The sequence below is a fragment of the Dasypus novemcinctus genome, chromosome 12, assembly GCF_030445035.2.
Source record: "Dasypus novemcinctus isolate mDasNov1 chromosome 12, mDasNov1.1.hap2, whole genome shotgun sequence".
Taxonomy (NCBI): domain Eukaryota; kingdom Metazoa; phylum Chordata; class Mammalia; order Cingulata; family Dasypodidae; genus Dasypus; species Dasypus novemcinctus.
Genome location: NC_080684.1, coordinates 101,425,002 through 101,449,089, shown reverse-complemented (window position 1 = coordinate 101,449,089; position 24,088 = coordinate 101,425,002). Strand labels below are relative to the sequence as shown.

Genomic DNA, 24,088 nt, shown 5'->3' with positions numbered 1-24,088 from the left:
GGCGTCCAATGGCGTGAGCCACATCTGCTTCCCTTACATGCTCATTTTATGCAGCTGAAAAGGCCAGGGTTTCAACACGCTCCCCCTCCCCAGGCCTCACAACCCAGTCAGACACACGGACAGATGTCCCAGAAGCTCTACCCCCAAACTAGACTTCTGGGGTAAACATAGGCTAGGATGATGCACAAAGAAAGTGGGAGACTCCTCAGAGGGGAATACCTCAATTGGGTTCTGAAGGATAAGTAGGAAGGCGAAGGCTTCTGAGGACAGCGTGTCATGGTTTATAAATCACTGTCGTTTCCCATGCTTCATCGGATCCTCGTGGATGACCCTGAGGAAAGTGAGGCTCACGAGACTCGCAGCCAGTGACCGGGGATCAGGCCTGGATGAGTGACTTCAGGTCCACTGAGCCTGTGCTCTCCCTCCTTAAACTGCAGGCTCCTCGAAGGCCCACATGGAGGTGGAACGACGCGGCAGATTTCCCTGGCCCTGAGCCTGTGCTTAGTTTCTGGGAATGCGGTTTCTTTACTCTTCAGAGAAGACAGATGTCTCTGTGGTATGATTTGGAAGAAGGTTCTCATAAAAAATAAAAATAAAAATAAAACAACAACCCTGCCGTGTCTCCCAGTTTCCCATCCCAGGGTCTATCTATCAATCACCCCTGAGAGCAGAGTTAAGGCCCCAGGCCAGGGCTGGGAAGGTTTCACCTCCCAGGCCAGCACTGCCAGCCAGAGGGAGGCGGGCTGGAGTAGTCCTAGGCCCTAGGCATCCCCTCCCCCGTTAGAGCACAGATATTGCTAGAAGTCACCGTAGTACAAAGCAACACCAAGCGGGGGGAGGCCCAAGGCTCAGGCCAGGGGCAGTGTGGGCAGGCGGCGAAGGGCAGGGCCTGGACAGGCCTGAGAGGGCGGAAGGGAGCTGCCAGGCCACCTCCTTCCGCAAGATTTTCTGACTCCCCAACCACACTGGTGAGTTAGTCTCCTCAATGCCAAGGGGAAGAGATTTAATTCAGCTCAGCCAACGTTCCTGAGCTCTAGTGCCAGCAGGGGGTGGGCACCACTTGGTCCCGGCCTCACCCTCAGAGAAGTCCTGTCCATGGGAAGGAGAGGCCAGGGAGCCAAGGGGTGCTACCAGCTGCAGCACAAGCTAGCTGTGGGTACAAGTGGCCTGGGACCCAAGACGAAGGAGAGGTGGCCCACAGGGGCAGCCGGGAAGGCCCTGGGGCTGCTGCTGAAGGAGAATGACAAGTTTCTTGGACAGGATGGGCAGGGAAGGACGCTCCCGACAGGACATGTACCCAGAAAGAGGTGCACAAAACCTGGCCTGGACACCCCAATACCCCAGAGAACCCCCAAAATCTTCTAGCAACTCCCAATCACCCCCTGAGGGATGGGAGTGCACAGACCACCCCAAGAGGTGTGTGATGAGCTGCCAATTCCTGACCTAGCCCCATCAGGAAAAGCAAACTCCTCAACACCTGCCAAGAGCCGGGCCCTGGGGATGTAGGGACAACCAAGGTATAGAGCACATGGCTGGGAAGAAAACTCCTGAGGGCGTGTGAAGGCAGTTAGCCTTTGTGAAGTGGGGGAATGGAGGGAAACCTCCTCAGCTCAAATGCTCATCAACTAAGAGCAGGCACTTCCGTTGGACCAAGTCCTGTCTTGAGTACGGAGGACCCAGCCACGACCAAGACAAGACCCCTGCCCTCAAAGGGCTCACGGTCTAGTGGGAAAAAGAGAATACAGGGACACAGGTACAATTCAACAAAATAGAAACTTCAGTAGAGGCACCCCCATCCATCTGTCCGTCTGTCCATCCATCCATCCAATATCCATGCAGTGAGCACTTAGGAACACCTTGAATGTTCTAGGTCTTTGGGGGATTTAGGAATTAACAAAGCTGACAAAGTCTCTCCTGTTTTGGAGCTTATGTTCTAGAGGGAGAGGCACACAACAAATAAACATGCAATGTAATGTACAAGGAATATGGACAATGAAGAAAAATAAAACAAGAAAAGGGTGGCAGAGGTGCTGTAACTCTACAGGGTAGCCGAAGAAGGCCTTTCTGACATTTGAATGAAGTGAGGGAATGAGCCATGTGGGTATCTGGGGGGAAAGTGTTCCAGGCAGAGGGAACAGAGAGTGTGAAGGTCCTGAGGTAGCCTGTATGATTTACACAGTCAAGAACTAGGCCAGTGTGGCTGTCGCAGAGTGGGCAGCGGGGAGTGGTGAACTGGAAGGCAAATGACAGACTAACAGGGAAGGACTTAGTAGCGGGCCTTGTAAGTGGGGCCAGGACTGTGGCTTCCACCCTAAGTGAGGTGGGGAGTCGTGGGAGGTTTTGAGCGAAAGGGTGGCCTTAGGTCTGGCCTTGTCTGGCCTCGTCTTACATGCAAATGAGCCTACATTCAATGACCACGATTTACTTAAATCTTCCCACAGCTGAGTCTGGCAGGAAGCCAGTACTCTCAGAGGTTAGGCAAGTTGTCCAAGGCCACACGTGAGGGAGGACCTGGGTTCGAGGACCAGAAAACCGGGCATCAGACAGCCTGGGCAGCACGGTACCAGAGGAGCCAAGCCCCCCACCCTCCTCCTCCTCCACCTGCCTCCTCGGGAGGGATTTGTATCTGTGGTTAAAAGGTGATTTGTTCTCAGCTGAAGAAGGACATGAACTTGAAGGCAAGACCTAGGCCTGACTCATCTCTGCCCCCAGGGCTGCGTGGACACTGGTGGAGGAGCAAGACAAACAAACCTGCAGGATCAAGCTCATTTCCTTTTAAAGAAAACAGCCCAAGTGAAAAGTGAGGCTCAGACCTACCCAAGACCACAGCAACCTGCTGGGGCGATTCCCTTACCTCCAACTTCGGGGCCACATTCTCGTAATTTAGGAATTTCATGATGGACCTGCCTTAAATGGGCTCTTCCCAGAAATGCAGCCATGGATTAAAGAGCCAACAGGAAACTGTTTCCTCAACACGTCAGCACAGTGAATGACTATGGACAACGGCAAACTTCCATATGGCAAAAGACATCAGTGAAGTTATTAGAAACGACAGAGCAGGAAAAATGTTTGCAACATGTGTAACCGAGATATATAAAGAGTACCAACAAATCAATAAGGGAAAAGATTTCCCAAATGCGAAAGTATAATGCAGCAATTAAAGAGAATAAATCTTGGTGTCTACACCCCTGGTTTCAAATCCAAGATCCTGAGTGGCGGACTTGGCCCAGTGGTTAGGGCGTCCCCATCTACCACATGGGAGGTCCGCGGTTCAAACCCCAGGCCTCCTTGACACATGTACAGCTGGCCCATGCACAGTGCTGATGCGTTTGCGCACAAGGAGTACCCTGCCACGCAGGGGTGTCCCCTGCGTAGGGGAGCCCCACACGCAGGGAGTGCTCTCCCGTGGGGAGAGCCGCCCAGCGCGAAAGAAAGTGCAGCCTGCCTAGGAATGGCGCTGCCCACATGGAGAGCTGACACAACAAAAAATGACGCAACAAAAAGAAACACAGATTCCCTTGCCACTGACAACAACAGAAGCGGACAAAGAAAACACAGCAAAAATAGACACAGAGAACAGACTACTGGGTGCAGGAGGAAGGGGAGAGAAATAAATAAACAAATCAAATCCAAGATCCTTATTAACTACATACAAGTTGGGAGCGGATGTAGCTCAGAGGTTGAGTGCCTGCTTCCCATGTATGAGGTCTTTGATTCAACCCCTGGTACCTCCTAAAACGTAAAAATTTATAGATAGATAGATAGATAGATAGATAGATAGATAGATAGATAGATAGGTGGATAAAATGTATGCAGGGGAGCGGATGTGGCTCAAGTGGTTAAGCTCTTGCCTTCCACATGGGAGGTCTTAGGTTCAGTTCCCAGTGCCTCCTGAAAGAAAAGAAAAGAAAAAAAAACTCAAGGAAGCTGATGGGGCTCAGTGGCTGAGTGCCGGCTTCCTACATACATGGTCCTGGATTCAATCCACAGCCCCTGGTACCTCAAAAAACAAAACAAAACAAAACAAAAAAACACAAATTGCTTAATTTCTCTAAGCTTCACTTTCCTCATCTCAAAAACAAATAATACCTACTTTATAGGGTTGCTGTGAAGGTTAAATGAAATATATGGCACATGATACACACATAATTAATATGAATAATTATTATTTTATGGTCTTATTATTACTTAAAAAGGTAGGCAAAGAACACAAACCAAAAATTCACAGGAAAAATAAATCGTTAAAAAAAAATACTCAAACTCCCTGATAAAAAGTACTACATGTTAAAACCACAAGATGTCACTTTTCACCAATGAGAAAAAGCCTGGTTGATGAGCGTAAAGAGATGTGAACTCAAATACAGCAAACAGACCAAGAGTGGGAACTGTATGGTCTTCCTGGAGCAGTTTAGCAACCATTACCAAAATCAGCAAGGCAGGCCCTGCGGGCTGCCCACCCTCCTTCCACCAGGCACAGCCTCAGGAGTGTTCTTTTCCCACCCCATTGTGGTGAATCTTGACTGTTCTAAGCTAATCCTAATGGTCCTTCCCCCTTGCCAGTGATTGGCTTAAGCACGTACATGTGACATAATCCTGGCCAATGAGACAGGAAGATAAGTCTGCCAAGGGGTTTCTGGGAAAGGTTTTCTTCACTCTTAAAATGAGACAGAACAAAACAATCCCATTTTTGCCACCGTATGCTGGAAGATAGTAAGATGAAAACACCAGGGATGGCAGAGCAGAAAGATTCAACTGACCCAGGAACTGCCTTGCCTCACTTCTTCTGTGAGATAATAAACTCCTATTTTGAGGTGGGAATTCTGTTACTTGCAGCCAAAAGCCTTCCAAATATTAAATGTCCTTTCCCTTTCACCCAAAATGTCACTTCCAAGAATTTAACCTGCCAAAATCTTTGTCCAAGTACTGAGTTGTATTTGCACAGGGATGCATTATTTTTAAGAGTGAAAAACTAGAAGTAAACTTTATGGCTATTAGCAAAGGATTTAATAAATGAATTCATTAGATAATTGTTTATCCATACTGCAGAACATGATACAGCTATTAAATGTATTTGCATTGTCATGGAGACGCCTCCAGTACATGGCTGAGAAACAAAAACAACCATGAGTAGTTTCAGAAAACCGTGTCGTATGATCCCATCTATGTGCCGTATATGCTTATATACAACGAAGGGGCTTGAAAGAATCTTTTCCAATTTAATTGATTCTCTCTGGAAGTGGCACCCGCCAAGGCAGAACAGGATACAAAGCACTTTTCTTTGTACTTTATAAACCTCAGCATGGTTTAGATTTTTTGCACAGTGCAAGCATTACTCTTACGATTTGGAAAACAAAATGAGGTGATAGACTTGCAGCTAACCCAGTGGGGCAGGGGCTGAGTGGGAACCAGCAGCTGGAGCCCGATTTTAAACCCAGTGCTCTGTGTCTGCCAAAATGTCAACGGGCTCTTCTTCCAAGAAAAAGACACAACTATTGAAAAGAAAATCATGAAGGAAGCACGTTGCTTTCTTCCACCTCGGGGAAGTGTTTAAAGATGACAGAATTTTCGCGACTAAGATCTTCATCAGACTAGGCAGGGACTGTACTGGTCTCCACAAGGTCTCAATGCCTGGCCCTGTCCTTGGCACAGAGCACATGGTCAGTAAGTGGTAGTAAAATGAATGCATGACTGACTATCAATTCACCCAACCCAGCCACTGTAGAGACAAGCATGAATCAATGTCAAACGAATAAATAAATGAGAAAAACTGATACCAGAGAAATGAGTATCAGCTAATAATACTTACACTTGCTGGCTGGTTACTGCATGCCAGGGACTGTCGTGATTGATTTACAAGCAATAATTTACTTAACACTTGCACAACAACCCCAAGATTGGTAGTGTTATCATCCCTACTTTTCAGAGGAAACAGAAGTTAAGTGACTTGTCCGAGGTCACACAGCTGAGAGGTGGGAGAGCAAGGACTCAAACCCCCAGCAGCCTGGTCCCAAAGCCCGCCCATATCACGGTCACTACTGTCTCCCATAAAGCCATCAGACCCGGTCCCGGACCCATCTGTCTTCATGCTCACATTTCCCCACGCACAACATCATTCCCTCCCCCGATTCCAAAGCCCCTCCCGGCGACCTCCCCTTCTTGGCCACCCTTCGTGAAATCGCTATGTACACTTGCTACCTCCATGTTCTCACCTCCCAGGCAACTCCCCAAGTCGCAGCGGCCCCACTCCCACGCCACGCCACAGCTCCTCTGAGATGGTGCTTGCCCAGGGCCCTGCCCAGCCCAGCACCTCCGTTTCCCTCACCTCTTCTGCCTCTCCTTGGCCTGAGGGGGGCTGCACTCCCCAGGTCCTCCTCACACCGCGCTGACCATCCCTGCTCTCCTGGGCCAGCTCTCCAGACGACTGGCTACTTAAGAGAAAGGGTCCCGCTCTCCTCACTCTATACTTTCACGACCTCACGGCTCATGCCGATGACGCACAGAGCGACTCCTCCCGCCAGGCCCGCCCCCTCCCTGGTACTGCAGACCCTTGTGGCTTCCCTTCTGGGCAATGCTCCTTGGATGCCCAACGCTCAGGCTGCCTATGGCCTCCAGGCCTTTCTCTCCTGTGCCCTCCCCCTGGAAGGCCTCCCCCACCAAGCCCTGGCCAACTCCTACTCATCCTTTCAGCCCCAGTTCTGGTGCCACTCTGTCCAGAGAGTCCTCCCCGGTGCCCCTCCCAGCCAGCTGGGTGTTTTTCTAACTCAACACATTCCTAACTCAGCGCCTTCTCCAATCCTGCCCCTCGTGCACTAGCCCTCAAGTCTGTACATAGCTCCAACGGTTGTCCTGCTTTCAGCCAAGCTCCGCCTTCCCCCTCTACTTCCTGAGTATCTCTCTATGCTGAGGCCCCTTCCATCCGCTCCACAGCCACAGCTATCGCTCACGCCCTCATCTCGTCACCATCTTCCAACGAACCCCCTCCAATCGTGCCCATCGGCTTTCAGGGTTATCTGTCTAACACATATCCTCCTCCCCTGCTCAAAGCCCTTCCACACACACACATCACAGACACTCACAAACGACCGGAGGTTAAAAAATGGTGAAAATGTGAATAAGCACATTTTCATGGCTAGTAGTCGTGTACCAGTGCCAGTTTCCTGGTTTTGATAATGTCCTCCTGCTATATAAGATGTCACCATCAGGTAGTATATTACATAAGGTGTCACAATTAGGTAATATAAATATAAGCATGTTCTTTCATAAAGCGTTAAGAATATTGTGATGCACGGGACAACTACAACTAATGTAACTTATGGGCACAGTTAACAATAATACTGTCATATTTTTGCAGTAATGGCAAAGAAGGTTTATCAATTCTAAGGGACAACTATGGGGGGTATAAGGAGGTATGGGAATTTTCCTTTTCGAGTAATAAAAACGTTTTAAAATTGACTGGGGTGATGATAACACAACTCTGTGATGAAAATGAGAGCCACTGAGTGTACACTTTGAATGGATTGTACAAAGCATGGGGCTGTATAACACAGGGAATCCAGTGATGGAAGACAGACTGTGGTTAACAGACAAGTATGAGAATGTTCTCTCATGAACTATAACAAATATACAATACTAATACAGAGTGTTAATAATAGGGTGGGTTAGGGAAAAATACACTAAATGTAATATATGGGCTATAGTAATATTTTGACAATGCTCTTTCATATTTTCTAACAAACATTTTACAACAATGCAAGGTGTTGGTGGTGGGAGTCCTATATGATGTTATGTATGTTTGTTTTGTAAATTCACAACTTTTACTATACACTTCTTGTTTATGTATATAAACTTCAATAAAATTTTATTAAAAAAAAAAAAAAGATGTCAGCATTAGGGGAAGCTGCGTGACTGGTACATGGGACTCTCTGTACCGTTTGCAATCCTATTAGTCTATCATTACTTCAAAACAAAAAGTTAAACAAAACCAAACAGAACCTTCCGTGTCTCCCCAACACCAGGAGGACAAAGTCCAAACTCCTGGTCCAGGTGCAGGAGGCCCTGCGGGCATGGCCTGGCCTCCCTCACCCATGGCCCGGCTGAGAATGTTACACTGGCAAGAACAAACCATCCGGTGTCCTGTTCAAGCTGTCCCCTGGGATTGGAACATCCTTTGCCCCCAGACAGAATCCCAGGTGACTGGAATTAAGTGACACAACTCCAAGCCAAGGAACACCAAGGAACGCCGGGAGCCACCAGAAGCTAGGCAGAGGCTAGGAAGGCATCCCCCCCGGAGCCTTTGGAGGGAGCACGGCCCTGCTGACACCTGAGGGTAGACTTCTAGTCTCCAGAATTTTGAGAGAAGACATTTCTGTTGTTTCAGCCCCTCAGTTTGCATCACTTTGTAACAGAGGCCCCAGGAAACTCAGACAGGTGGCTCCTCTAGCAGGAAGCATCCTTCCCTGTCCCTGGCCCTAGCACAGTGCCCCGTTCTCAATTTAATTGCAATTTTGGGAAAGCAGATGTGGCTCAACAGCTAGAGAGTCTGCCTACCATATAGGAGGTCCAAGGGTTCAAACCCAGGGGCTCCTGGCTTGTGTGGTGAGCTGGCGCACACGCAGTGCTGGTGTGTGCAAGGAGTGTCGTGCCATGCGGGGATATCCCTGTGTAAGGGTGCCTCCCACACAAGGAGTGGCCCCGCGCAAGGACCACAGCCCGCCCAGGAGTGGCGCCGCACACACGGAGAGCTGACACAGCAAGATGACGCAACAAAAAGAAACACAGATTCCTGGTGCCGCTGACAAGAATAGAAGCAGACACAGAAGAACACACAGAATAGAAGCAGACACAGAAGAACACACAGCGAGTGGGCACAGAGAGCAGACAACGTGGGGGGGCGGGATAAGTAAATAAATAAAGAAATTGCAATTTTGTGTTTACATCCCTATCTCTCCCTAAACTATGTGCTCTTTGAAAGCAGAAGCTACATCTGATTCAGGTCTAAGCCGCAGAGAGAACGAGCTCAGGCCTCCTGTGAGCTGAGAGGAGCTCCCAGAACCCTAGAGCAGCAGTGAGCAGGCAGATGCCGAAGGAAAGATGCAGGGGCCCAATCACGGATTAGGCGCTTCCTCCTACCAGGTGTTGTCCTAAGCCCTTTAAGCACAATACTTAATCCTCACACCACCCTACGGAAAGAAGTATTATTACTCCCATTTTACAGATGAGGAAACGAGGCAAAGGAGGTGAAAGACCTGCGAGGGTTAGACGGCTAGTGAGGGAGGGAGCTGGGCCTTGCAGCCTGACTCGAGTCCACGCTCCCTGCCCATGCCTGCCTGCCTGGAACCCCCTTACCCCAGCTTTCACTAACAGACCACCACCTGGGGGGCATCAGTTCCAAGCTGCCTGGTCCTTCTCCGTCGCCACGCCCTCAATGGCTCACTCGGTACAGCGAAGGCTGACTCGTGCCACCCTGGTCCCACTGGCCAGCGTTCCAGGGCTGAATTTAACCGCCCCGTAGTCCTACGTGTCATGTCCGCCCACCCAGAGGACCCTGTGCTCCGAGGAGGGCACAGTAGGGTCTTAGCTCATTTCTGGCAACTGCCTACTATGTGTCAAGCAACTTCTATGGCAGAGGTTCTAAATTTGGGGCCCAGAGATAGAATTCATGGGTCTGTGAACTTGGGTGGAGAAACACTGACATCCTTATTTTCACTGACCTCTACTTGATATTTAGCATTTCCTTCCACACGAATGTAGGCAATACCCCACCATCGTGTTAGTGAGCTACCTGGGCACCATTAGAAATCACAGCTATTTTCTGATCAGCTTTTGGTTACTGCAGCTATAATGAAGTATGTCTGATGCTCACCACAATTTTGAAACTATGGTAGTTATCAGACTTACTGCTAGACCTCATTTTTTTTATGCATTAATAAAGAAGCAGGGAAGTGGACTTGGCCCAGTGGTTAGGGCGTCCGTCTACCACATGGGAGGTCCGCAGTTCAAACCCCGGGCTTCCTTGACCCGTGTGCAGCTGGCCCATGCGCAGTGCTGATGCGCGCAAGGAGTGCCGTGCCACGCAGGGTGTCCCCTACATAGGGTAGCCCGACGCACAAGGATTGTGCCCCGTAAGAAGAGCCGCCCAGAGTGAAAGTGCAGCCTGCCTAGGAGTGGTACCGCACACACGGAGAGCTGACATAACAAGATGACGCAACAAAAAGAAACACAGATTCCTGTGCCGCTGACAACAACAGAAGCAGACAAAGAAGAACACACAGCAAATAGACACAGAGAACAGACAACTGGGGGGGAAGAGAAAAAATATATCTTAAAAAAAAAAAAAGAAGCATAGCAGTGGTCCAATCGAACTGGTTTCCTCGGTAATCCAGTGTGTTTTACTTAATGCATTTAAAAACAGTCTAAGGGAAGTGGATGTGGCTCAGCTGATAGAGCATCCACCTACCATATGGGAGGGTCCAGGGTTCAATCCCCAGGCCCTCCTGACCCTTGCGGTGAGCTGGCCCACACACAGAGCTGCCACGTGCAAGGAATGCCCCCGCGTGGGGGTGCCCCATGTGCAAGGAATGCACCCTGCAAGGATAGCCGCCTCATGTGAAAAAAGCGCAGCTCACCAGGAGTGGCGCTGCACACACAAGAGCTGATGCAGCAAGATAATGTAACAAAAAAGAGATGCAGTTTCCCAGTGCCACCAAGGGTGCAAGCGGGCACAGAAGAACACATAGCGAGTTGACGCAGAGAGCAGACTAGGCATGGGGGAGAAGGGGAGATAAATAAATAAAACAAATCTTTAAAAATAAATAAATAAAAAGTCTAAGATGGAGCACGGGTACCTCAGTGGTTGAGCACCTGCTTTGCATGTATGAGGTCAGGAGTTCAATCCCCGGTACCTCCTAAAAAAAAAAAAAAAAAAAAAACTATCTAAGGTGGCGTCCATGGGCTCCCTCAGGTTGCCAGAGGGCTCCACAGGGTAGAGATGAAGATGTCCTCTTCTTAGGAATCCTATGTTATTTACCCCCACAGTTACCTCAAAGGTAGGTGTTATAATCCCTATTTTCCACAGAAAAAAGGGAGGCTTGGAGTGATCTGTGATCTGCCCCAGGCCACGTTACTGCTAAAGAGGAAAGTGGAACTACTGGTATTGTCCCTGGTCTTGCAAATGGAATGCTCCCAGGCCACAGCAGTTTGTTTTCTTTTCCACTGGCCACCCGGAACAGAAACCAAAGTTCAGGCCACTTCCCCAGGCCTCCCCCACCCTCGCCATCACAAGTCAAAGAAAGAGCCAGCAGCAAAGCAAAATCCTCTTCCCTCCTGCAGCCTCTGGTCAGACAGTCTTTCAGTTTCCTAACCTTGTCTTACCCTCCCAGCAACTTAGGCACCAGGCCGCACAGAAATGAAAAGCGAGCTCAGAGAGGCCCAAGGCCACACACTTCCAGGCCAGCTGGCTGGATTCGAACTCATCTCTGCCTCCATGATCTAGGTTCTAGGTTCTCCATTATGCCCCCCAGACATGGTGCTAAAGTGAGATGTTTAAAAAGTAACTTTCAGACTGTGGGAAGATGGCAGAGTAGGAAGCTCCAGGAATCAATCCCTCTACTGAAACATCTATTGAACTGGCAAAATAGTCTGAATCAAATATTTTGAAACCCGGAAGTGTAGTGGAGCACGGCGCAGCATCCAGGGGTGAGCCAGAGGAAGAGGCTGATAAATTGTGGTGAAGAGTGAACCTCTCCATCGCCCAGTCCTCAGCAGGCAGCAGGCACGAGTGGGGCCTGCAGCCTGGGCTCCCGGTGCCGCTTACTGGGGCAGGGTGGGCTAGAAGGACCAAATCCTCCAAGATCCCGGAGTGTGAGGCCTGACCACGGCTCACTGCTTCTGATCAGCTATTTCAGATGGCGGGGTGGCTGGCTCTGGCAAGAGCCCTTGTTCCTAGTCCCCTCAGATAAAAGCCGCAGAGGAGCCTTAAAGAGGCAGTGCCCCAGCCCCCTTTTCTCTTTCCATTCCCTATTTAGGAGCAAAAATTCTTTGGAAAAGTCAAACTGATGGCTCCAGCCCTCAACAAAACAACAAAAAAACAAAATCTAGCAGTCCCAGAGAAGTAGGAGAACTAGATTTTCAGAGTTATAATATTCTAATACACAAAATGTTCAGTTATCAAACAAAAACTAAAAAACACACAAAGAGGGAAGTGAATGTGGCTCAATGGATAAGAGCGTCCACCTACCATATAGGAGGTCCAGGGTTTGGTACCCAGGCCTCCTGGCCCATGTGGTAAGTTGGCCCACATGCAGTGCTGCCACATGCAAGGAGTGCCCTGCCATGCAGGGGTGTCCCCCATGTAGGGGAGCCCCACATGCAAGGAGTGCCCTGCCATGCAGGGGTGTCCCCCATGTAGGGGAGCCCCACATGCAAGGAGTGCGCTCCGCAAGGAGAACCACCTTGCATGAAAAAAGCGTAGCCTGCCCAGGAGTGGTGACGCACACACAGAGAGCTGACGTAGCAAGATGACGCAACAAAAAGAGACACACATTCCCAGTGCTGCCTTACAAGAATGCAAGCGTACACAGAAGAACACACAGCAAATGGACACAGAAAGCAGACAATGGGGGGGAAGGGGAGAAAAATAAATTAAAATTAATCTTAAAAAACAACAACACACACACAAAGAAACAGGAAAGCATGGCCCAATCACAGGGGACAAAAAAAGAATTTGCCAGAAACCAGCCTTGAAGAAGTTCACACATTGGATCCATTAATCAAAGACTTTAAATCAACCATCTTAAATACGTTCAATGAGCTAAAGGAATCCATATACAAAGATCTAGAGGAAATTAGGAAAATGCTGTTTGAACGAAATAAAGATAGAAATTATAGGGAAATGGATGTGGCTCAACCAATTCGGCTCCTGTCTACCATATAGAAGGTCCAGGGTTCAATGCCCAGGGCCTCCTGGTGAAGGCAAGCTGGGTCAGGCGGTGAGCTGGCCCATGCAGAGTGTGGGCTAGCTCGCAGGAAGGCAGCCCACATGGCAATGCGACCCCATGCAGGAGTGCTGGCTGACGTGGAGAGCTGGTGTAGCAAGATGATGCAACCAAAGACACAGGGGAGAGAAAATAAGAAGATGTAGCAGATCAGGGACCTGAGGTGGCATAAGAAAGTTATTGCCTCTCTCCCACTCTGGATGGTCCCAGGATCAGTTCCCAGAGCTGCCTAATGAGAATACAAGCAGACAAAGAAGAGCACATGGTGAATGGACACAGAGAGCAGACAATAGGGGGAACAGGGGTAGAAATAAATAAATAAAATAAAATAAAATAAAATAAAATAAAATAAAATAAAATAAAATAAAATAAAATAAAATAAAATAAAATAAAATAAAATAAATCTTTAAAAAAAAAGAAGAAATTATAAAAGAAAACCAAAGCTGCAAAGCACAGTAATTGAAAGGAAAAACTTATTAGATGGATTCAATGACAAGATGTGAAAAGGCAGAAGAAAGGATCATCTCACACAAAGATAAAACAATTGAAATTATCCTCTGTGAGAAGCAAAAAGAATAATGAAGAAAAATGAACAGAGCCTGAGGGACCTACACCATCAAGATACCAAAATATACATCGCTGAAGTCCCCGAATGACAAAAAAGAGAAAGGCTCAGAAAAAGTATCTGAAGAAATAATGGGGAAACGGACTTTGGCCCAGTGGTTAGGGCGTCCGTCTACCACATGGGAGGCCCGTGGTTCAAGCCCTGGGCCTCCTTGACCCGTGTGGAGCTGGCCATGCGCAGTGCTGATGCGCGCAAGGAGTGCCGTGCCACACAGGGGTGTCCCCCGCGTAGGGGAGCCCCACGCGCAAGGAGTGCGCCGCCCGTAAGGAGAGCCGCCCAGCGCGAAGGAGGGAGCAGCCTGCCAAGGAATGGCGCCGCCCACACTTCCCGTGCCGCTGACGACAACAGAAGCAGACAAAGAAACAAGACGCAGCAAAAAGACACAGAAAACAGACAACCAGGGAGGGGAGGGGAATTAAATAAATAAAAATAAATCTTAAAAAAAAAGAAATAATGGCCAACAAATTCCCCAAGCCAATAAAATATAAGAAAATATATATTCAGGATGTTCAACAAACTCCTAGCAGTAAAGACTCAGAGAACTAAACCAAGTTACAGCAAAACTGTTGAAATCCAGGGACAGAAAGAGGATTCGGAAAGCAGCAAAAGAAAAGAGACTTGTCACAATACAAGGGATTTTCCAATAAGATAAACAGTTGATTTCTCACCAGAAAAAATGGAGGGCAGTTGACAATGGAATGGCATATTTAAAATCCTTGAAGAAAAGACTATCAACCAAGAATTCTATATCCAGCAAAATTAACTTTCAAAAATCAAAGAGAAATTAAGACATTTATAGACGAACAAAATCTGAAAGTGTTCTTTACTAGAAGGCCTGCCCTACAAGAAATGCTAAAGAAAGTCCTTCAGGCTGGAATAAAAGGACACTAGGCAAAAATGTGAAGCCCTAAGATGATAAAGGACATTAGTAAAGGCAACTACATAGGTAAATATAAAATCTACTATTATTCCACTTTGGGCTTGTAACTCCTTAACCCTCCTCACCCCATATGACTTAACAGGCAAATGTGTAAAATAATATTTTAAATTAAGCTAGTAAGTATACAATGTATAAAGATGTAACCTGAGGGAAGCAGATTTGGCTCAACAGATAGAGCATCGGCCTACCACATGGAAGGGCCAAGGTTCAAACCCAGGTCCTCCTGACCTGTGTGGAGCTGGCCCACACACAGTGCTGATGCATGTAAGGAGTGCCCTGCCTTGCAGGGGTGTCCCCCACATAGGGGAGCCCCACGCACAAGGAGTGCACCCTGTAAGGAGAGCCTCCCTGTGTGAAGAAAGCACAGCCTGCCCAGCAAGATGACATAACAAAGAGAGACACAGATTCCCAGTGCCGCTGACAAGAATCCAAGCAGACACAGAAAAACACACAGCGAATGGACACAGAGAGCAGACAACGCAGTGGGGGAGAGAAATAAATAAAAAATAAATAAGTCTTTAAAAAAAAAAAAAAAAAGTAACCTGAAACAATAACAATAAAAAGGGGGAGGGAGAGAGATATACAGGAACAGAGTTTATATACTACAGAAACTAGGTTGGTACTAGTCGAGCTAGTTTGTTAACCAGTTTAAGATGTTTATTATAGTTACAAAGGTAACTAAGAAAATAACAAAAAATTATACAGAAAATTGTGGAAAGATGGCAGAGTAGGAAGCTCCAGGAACCCATCCCTATCCCAGAACAACTGTTCAGCAGGCAGGGACTGTCTGAAGCAGCTATTTCACAATGCTGGAGTCTAGGAGAAGAGCAGGGAAGAGCAGGAGGAAGAGCCTGATAAATTATGGTAAATACCAGTAAAGTGCCCTCTCCCTACTCGCATTACCAGAGCCCATCCCCCACTCGCACAGCAAGCAGCAGTGGGGTTTGGATCCTGGGGTAGCTTGCTAGTGCCAGAGAAAGACATAAAACCCATCTCCCCAAGATCCAGGGTGGTGGGTGAGGAGGACAGGCAGGCCGAGCATGTCTTCGGATCAGCTACTTCAGAACGCTGGGGACTGGGCTCAGAGGGCAGCGATTGTTCCAGCCTACCCCAGACAAAGGCAGTGGACAATATGGGGGGAATAAAGACAATATGGGGGGAAGTGGGTGTGACTCAGTGGTTGAGGGCCTGCTTCCCATGTACAAGGTCCTGGGTTCAATCCCCAGTACCTCCTAAAAACAAAAATAAATAAATAAAGACAGTACACTTGCTCCGAGCTGCAGAGGACAGTGGAAGGGACTGCATTGCTGGACAGGGCCTGAGTCAAGAGAACTCCTTGGGGAGCCCTGGAAGGAGTTCTTGTCGTCCTTCCCTCTGTCCCTCTCCGGGGCAGTGGAGAGCCTGAGCTTTGCTCTGGATGGAAAGTCTGGCTGGGGAAATGCCTCTCAAGCATGCGACCTCCCAGAATTTGCCCTCCAGGCAAAAGCAGTCTGAGACCGTACAGCAGAGTAAGAAACAACTGAAGACCAGGGCTTAGGCAAGGCTCACCTGCCTTAAGTCGTAAGGAAGGCCCGGAAGAGGGAGATCTCTTTCCTGGGAAATAGAGGGGGCATTCGAACCTTGTAATCGGAGTAACTCCTAAAGCGACGAGCAAACACAAGACCAGGACAAGACACAGGTCCAGAGAAGACAGAGAGGACCCTGCACTGTGCACTGCCCTTGGGCTGACCTTCCTGACAGAAGGGATGAACTATGGCAGAGAGGACCAGCCAGTGCAAAGCCAATTTGAAAAGATGGTGAAAGGTGGTTTTTTGCTTATGTTTGCTTGGTTTTGTTAGTTTCTGACACTCAAGAAAATCTCTGTCATATTACCAGCTGGCTACAAACTCAAGAAACAGGTATCATAGGGACTATATCTCAGAATTAACATTTTAAAGTACGGAAATGTACGATGTGCAAAAAGATAGGAAGACAGGGAAGTGGACTTGGCCCAATGGATAGGGCATCCGCCTACCATATGGGAGGTCCGTGGTTCAAACCCCGGGCCTCCTTGACCCGTGTGGAGCTGGCCCATGTGCAGTGCTGATGCGCACAAGGAGTGCCGTGCCACACCGGGGTGTCCCCCGCGTAGGGGAGCCCCACGCACAAGGAGTGCACCCTGTAAGGAGAGCTGCCCCACGTGAAAAAAAGTGCAGCCTGCCCAGGAGTGCAGCTGCACACTTTGAGAGCTGACGCAGCAAGAAGATGCAACAAAAAGAGACACAGATTCCCAGTGCTGCTGACAAGAATCCAAACGGACTCAGAAGAATACACAGTGAATGGACACAGAGAACAGGCAACTGTGGAGGGCGGGGGGGCGAAGGGAGAGAAATTTTTAAAAATTTTTTTAAAATAAAACTTATTACAAAGACAGAATAATACAGACCAAAGGAACTGAGAATTGAGAAATCAACCCGCACATTTATGGCCAACTGACTTTTGACAAGAGGGCAAAAGCCACTCAATTAGAAAAGAACAGTCTCTTCAACAAATGGTGCTGGGAACACTGGATCTCCATTTGCAAATATGATGGTTAGGCTCGTGTGTCAACTTGGCCATGTAATGGTGCCCAGTTGTTTGGTCAAGTAAGCCTGGCCTGATTGTTACAGCGAGGACATTTCACGGACTTAAATCATTAGTTAAGTTGATTGTTTCTATTGCTTATTAAATCAACCATCAACTGAGGAGATTGTCTTCATCAATGAGGACAGCTCATCCAAACAGTTGAAGGCCTTAAAAGGAGTGTTGATTTCAGCAGTCAGAAGAGACTTTTCATCTCTTCTTTTGCCAGCCAGCTCTTCTTGGGGAATTCATAAAGGACCTCTATCAGAGCTCCTGGCTTGCAGCCTGCCCTACAGAATTTGGATTTGTGCATCTCCAGGGCTGTATGAGACAATTTTATGAAAGCTCATATTTACAGATATCTCCTATCAGTTTTGTTTCCTTAGAGAATCCTGACTAATACAGTAAAAGAATAAAGGTAGACCTTGACCTCACAACACACCCAAATATAAAATCAAAATGGAACAAAAACCTTAATACAAGAACCAGACTATAAAGTTCTGGAAGAAAACATAGGGAACAGTGTTAGGCAATGGTTTATTAGGCTTTACAACCAAAGCTCAAGCAATAACAACAACAAATAGATAAATGGGACCTCCTCAAAACTAAAAACTTGTGTTCATTAAAGGACCTTTTTTCTTGTCATCAAAGGACTTTATCATGAAAGTAAAATGACAACCTAAACTATGGGAGAAAATATTTGTAAACAACATATCCGATAAGGGTTTACTATCCAGTATATATAAAGAAATCCTTCAACTCAACAACAAAAAGACAAGCAACCCAAAGAAGATATATAATTGGCCAAAAAGCACATGAAAAGATGCTCAGTATTATTTTGATCTTTCTACTCTTTGAGGTATTGCAAGATTTATTTTTTGACGTTAACTAATAAAGTTTTTTTTTTTAAAAAAGATTTATTTATTTATTTATTTAATTCCCCTCCCTACCCCCCCCCCCCCCCGGTTGTCTGTTTTCTGTGTCTTTTTGCTGCGTCTTGTTTCTTTGTCCGCTTCTGTTGTCGTCAGCGGCACGGGAAGTGTGGGCGGCGCCATTCCTGGGCAGGCTGCTCCCTCCTTCGCGCTGGGTGGCTCTCCTTACGGGGCACACTCCTTGCGCGTGGGGCTCCCCTACGCGGGAGACACCCCTGTGTGGCAGGGCACTCCTTGCACGCATCAGCACTGCACATGGGCCAGCTCCACACGGGTCAAGGAGGCCCGGGGCTTGAACCGCGGGCCTCCCATGTGGTAGACGGACGCCCTAACCACTGGGCCAAAGTCCGTTTCCCATCATAAAGTTTTTAATTCTTTATTTCTTTGATTATGTGCTCTAGTGTGGGATGATGCAAAGCAGAGTCTTTGTAACTAGCTCTGGAATGAAATGACTACATAAAGTCCATATGCTGAAGAAACCTCCTATGACAATTCTCTTCTGGTTAAATAGTCTGGATTACTACCACTTAGTTCCCTAACGCATGTCTTATGAAGACTTACTCTACTCCCAATGCAAGATGAGAATGAGAACTACATTTTCTTTAAAAAAAAAGAAAAAAAGAAAAAAAAAACTCCGTGCATTTCAAGATTTGCATTTTTAAGTCTTATTGGCAGTCCTAAGGTCCCTACTTATTTGGAAGGTTTTTAAAAATATCAGTAGTAATGATTACCATAGTTACCATATTCAATAGTAGTCTACCAAATGGTCCAACAGCAAAGCAGGGTTATTAATTTTTTTTTCCTTAATAAACTTCTATATATCTGAATAAGACCATATACGTATTCACCATGGATAAAAAGCAGAATCTTGATGGATTTTACTTAAATTTTATAGTTTCTTGCTATTTTTAATTACATATAAACATTTTGAGCCAGACACTAGGTCCTTCAATATGAAATAACTCATTTAACCTTTGTAATCACTCTAAGGTAGAAAGTAAATGGCAGAGATTTTTATACAAATCTGCCTGGCTCCAAAGCACGTACCCTTAAACATCTGTCTATAATGTGCCCAATGAATATCTTTCAGCAGCCTAACCAAGAGGCATATTTGAATTATTTAAGAGCTAAGAAAGGCGGCAGACTTGACCCAGTGGTTAGGACGCCCGTCTACCACATGGGAGGTCCGCAGTTCAAACCCTGGGCCTCCTTGACCCGTGTGGAGCTGGCCCATGCACAGTGCTGAGGCGCACAAGGAGTGCCCTGTCACGCAGGGGTGTCCCCGCAAGGAGTGCGCCCCGTAAGGTGAGCCGCCCAGCGCGAAGGAGGGAGCAGCCTGCCCAGGAATGGCGCCGCACATACGGAGAATTGACATAGCAAGATGACACAACAAAAAGAGACACAGATTCCTATGCCGCTGACAACAGAAGCGGACAAAGAAGAACACGCAGCAAACAGACACAGAGAACAGACAACTGGGGCGGGTAAGGGGAGAAAAATTTAAAAAAAAAAAGAGAGTTTGACTTAAAAAAAAATAGAATAAAATGAATAAAATAAATTGCACAGTGATTAACCCAATAAAAGAGGTTTTCAGTAGCAACCTCCCCTAAAAAAGCATAAAATTCTGGAACTTATATTTAACAAGATATAAGTACGGAAAAACAACAAACTACTACATGGAGAAAATAATGTTTGAACAAATGAAATGTTTTCTTGGATTATAAAAGTATCAATTCCTCACAAGTTAGAAATTTATTAAACCTATTAATTAATCAAAACATAAGTGATTCTTTTGTTCTATATATATTTTTTAAAGATTTATCCATTTATTTATTTCTCTCCCCATTCCCCCCCAGCTGTCTGCTCTCTGTATCCATTCACTGCGTGTTCTTCTGTGACCGCTTCTATGCTTATCAGTGGCACCAGGAATCTATATGTTTCTTTCTGTTGTGTCATCTTGTTGTGTCAGCTCTCTGTGTGCGGCGCCATTCTCAGGCAGGCTGCACTTTCTTTCTCGCTGGGCGGCTCTCCTTACGGGGGGCACTCCTTGTGCGTGGGGCTCCCCTATGCAGGGGACACTCCTGCGTGGCAAGGCACTCCTTGCACGCATCAGCACTGCGCATGGGCCAGCTCCACATGGGTCAAGGAATCCTGGGGTTTGAACCGTGGACCTCTGACATGGCAGGCGGGTGCCCCATCCTTTGGGTCAAGTCTGCTTCCCTGTGTTCTACATTTGATAGAACAATTCAATTTCCTAAATAATGAAAAGGAAAAAGGTAACACCTTCTCTGCTAAAAGTAGCAGAGAACAAAAAAAGCAATGAGGGGACACTTCTTGTCAAGATGACATAATACTTTCACACTTTTATTTATCTCTTTTTGTTTCGAAACATAGCATAATAGGGAAGCAGATTTGGCTCAAAGGATAGAATGTCCACCTACCACATGGGAGGTCCAGGGTTCAAACAGAGAGCAGACCACAGGGTGGGGGGAGAGAAAGAAATAAAATAAATAAATAAATAATAAATCTAAAAAACCTAGGATAATAGACAAAATATAAAACAATGAAAATAGATATAACCTGGGTCACAAATATAAATATCTCAAGGAAACAGAATCATAAAGCAGTGAGCAGAACTGAAGCCACAGTCCATCTGCATTCTGGATCTAGAAGCAGCAGTGACAGCAGATTGACCCATGTGGGGTAACAGTAGTGTGACTACAGTTATTTTTCAAACTGGGACTTTTTTGTTCAGAACAAAGGCTAATCCAGTTAGGATGATAAATGTAAAAAAAAAAAAAGTAGGTAAAACAATATTATATAGTGTTTAAAGAAATATATCCATATGAGTAAAAGCTAAAAATGAAAAATACCTAATTCAGGATATTGCTGACCCCTGGAGAAGATGGGAGAGGAATTAAATGAGGCACAAGGTATAGTAAAGGCACATTCAGTCACATCTTTTTGTTGGGTTTTCTTTTACTTGCTGGCAATTTCTTTTCCACTTATTTTTCTTTTGCATACATACAGATGGATAGGTAGATCTTTTTAACTTTGAAATAATTATAGATTTATAAGAGGTAGAAAAGAAATGTATAGAGAAGTCCCTTATATCCCTTCCCTCTGTTCTTCATGCCAACATCTCACGCAACCATAGTTCAAGTATCAAAACTAAGGAATTGACAATCCAAAGAGCTTCTGTAGAGTTCACCGTTTATATATGTACTCACTTGTGTGTATATAAGTGTACATGTATGTGTAGCTCTATGAAATTTTGTCACCAGTAGCCCTATGTAATTCCCATCACAATCAAGATACTTAGCGGGACATGGCCACAAGATGCCCTTGTGTTAACCCTTTATAACCACTCCCATCCTCTCCTCCCCTTATTACCTAACCCACCTAACCCCTGGCAACCACTAATCTGTTCACCATCTTTATAATTACATATTATTTCACAAATGATACATTAATGGACTCATGCACCCTTCTGAGATTGGCATTTTTCACTCAGCATAATTTCCCTGAGGTTAATCAAAGTTGCATGCATTAATAGTTCATTCCTATTACTTATCTATAGAGCTTTTTCTTAAAAATCTGAATGAAGCATGGCAGATTATTAAGACTTGCTAAGGCAGGTTGGTGCTGCTTTATTGCACAATATTTTTTATTGTTCAATAAACATTCCTTTGTTTTAAAATATTTCATGTTAAAAACAATTTATACAATCTTAAACTAGAAAGTGTGCGAAATAATTGATGGAGTACAACCCAGGCATCTTTGGAAACATATTATAAAACCATAATTACGACACTATTGGGGGAAGTGGATGTGGTTTAAGCAGCTGGGCACCTGCCTACCACAAGGGAGGTCCTGGGTTCAGTTCCCAGTGCCCCCTAAAGAAGACAAGACAGTGAACTGATGCAACAAGATGACCCAACAAGATGACACAACAAGGAAACACATTAAGAGACAAAAAACAGGGAGCGGATGTGGCTCAAGCAATTGGGCACCTCCCTCCCACATAGGAGGTCCTGGGTTCGGTTCCCAGTGCCTCCTAAAAAGACAACAGACGAGAGAACAGAGAGCAAGCACAAACAGTGAAGGGGAGGGGATAAATCAATAAATAAATCTTTAAAAAACAAACAAAAACCACTACTGGTACCAGGAGACCAAGTGTAGTTCAATGGCTGAGCATGTGCTTCCCATGTATGAGGTCCCAGGTTCAATTCCCAGTACCTCCTTAAAACAAAACAAAACTAAACAAAAAACATACCACTATTGGTACCTCATATGAACAAAATGGGCCAGTCAAACAGAATAGCACAAAAATGACTCTAATAAACTCAAGAATTTAATACATTAAAAAAAAGATGCTCAACATCATTAACCATTAAGGAAATACAAATCAAAACCATAATGAGATACCACTTCATACCAAACGAATGGCTACTATTAAAAAAACACAAAGGGAAGCAGATGTGGCTCAAGCGACTGGGCTCCTGTCTACCATATGGGAGGCCCTGGGTTCGATTTCCAGGGCTTCCTGGTAAAGGCAAGCTGGCATGCACTTTGGAGCGCTGGCCCAGCAGGATGACTCAACAAAGGGAGACAGAGAGGAGAGACAGTGAGAGACAAAGCAGACCAGGGAGATGAGGTAGCTCAAGCAATTGAGTGACTCTCTCCCATTCCGGAGGTCCCAGGATCAGTTCCCAGTGCCTCCTAAAGAGAAAGAAGAGAAGAAAAAACGACAAGCAGACATGGAAGAATGGAAAGAACACACAGTGAATGGACACAGACAGCAGACAGTGAGCGCAAACAACAATGGCAGGGGGGGAAGACGACAAAACAAAACAAAATTCTAAGTGTTGGAGAGGATGTAGAATAATAGGAACACTTGTTCATTGCTGGTGTAAAATGGGGCAGCTGCTGTGGAAGTCAGTTTGGCAGTTCCTAAGAAAGTTAAGTATAGAATTACCATATAGGGAAATGGACTTGGCCCAGTGCTTAGGGTGTCCGTCTACCACATGGGAGGTCCGTGGTTCAAACCCCGGGCCTCCTTGACCTGTGTGGAGCTGGCCCATGCGCAGTGCTGATGCGTGCAAGGAGTGCCCTGCCACGCAGGGGTGTCCCCCGCGTAGGGGAGCCCCACATGCAAGGAGTGCGCCCCGTAAGGAGAGCCACCCAGCGCGAAAGAAAGTGCAGCCTGCCCAGGAATGGTGCCGCACACACTTCCCGTGCCGCTGACGACAACAGAAGCGGACAAAGAAACAAGATGCAGCAAAAAGACACAGAGAACAGACAACCGGTGGGGAGGGGGGGGAGAGGGGATTAAATAAATAAATCTTAAAAAAAAACAAAATTACCATATAACCTGGCAACCCCACTTCTAGAAATATACCCAAAAGAAATGAAAGCAGAGACTCAGATATTTGCACACTGACATTCATAGCGGCATTAGTCACAATTGCTAAAAGATGGAAGCAACCCAAGAATCCATCAGTCAATAAACAAAGTGTGGTATATACACACAATGGCATGTCATTGAGTCATAAAAAGGAATGAGGCTCTGATACATAGGACAACATAGATGAACCTAGAAGACATCATGTTGAAATAAGCCAGATACGATAGGACAAATACTATATGATTTCACTGATAGGAAATAATCAGAATACGCAAACTCAAAGAGTCATAATCTAGAATATAGGTTACCAGGGGACAGGTGGGGGTAAGAAATTGGGAGTTAAGGCTTAAAATATACAGTCTATTTGGGATGATGGAAAAGTTTTGGTAATGGATGGTGGTGATGGTAGCACAATATTGCCAATATAAATTAACATCACTGAATTATATATTTGTTGAATGTGGTTAACAGAGGGAATTTTAGTTTGTATATATGTTATTTGACTACAAATTTTTAAAAATAAATCCATGGAACTGCACAACACAGTGAGCCCTAAGTTAGAAAAAAAAAAGAATTGTTTACTCAAAATGG

General features: G+C 46.1%; 1 protein-coding gene across 7 annotated transcripts in view; it reads right to left on the bottom strand.

The window, feature by feature from the left end:
• ZC3H7B (zinc finger CCCH-type containing 7B) overlaps nt 1-24,088 on the bottom strand; it is a 68,203-nt gene that overhangs the window by 35,454 nt on the left and 8,661 nt on the right. Inside the window, exons 1-2 of one of the 7 annotated variants that reach the window (XM_071218719.1) lie at nt 3,852-3,891; nt 220-551 (exon numbers count right to left, since the gene is read on the bottom strand). The exons of 5 other annotated variants lie outside the window; for them this stretch is intronic. The gene's annotated coding sequence lies outside the window, so the exon portion shown is untranslated. Of the gene's footprint in view, nt 1-219; nt 552-3,851; nt 3,892-6,322; nt 6,347-24,088 lie in introns of those variants that run through there. One more of the 7 variants, XM_058309189.2, reaches the window with a different exon arrangement.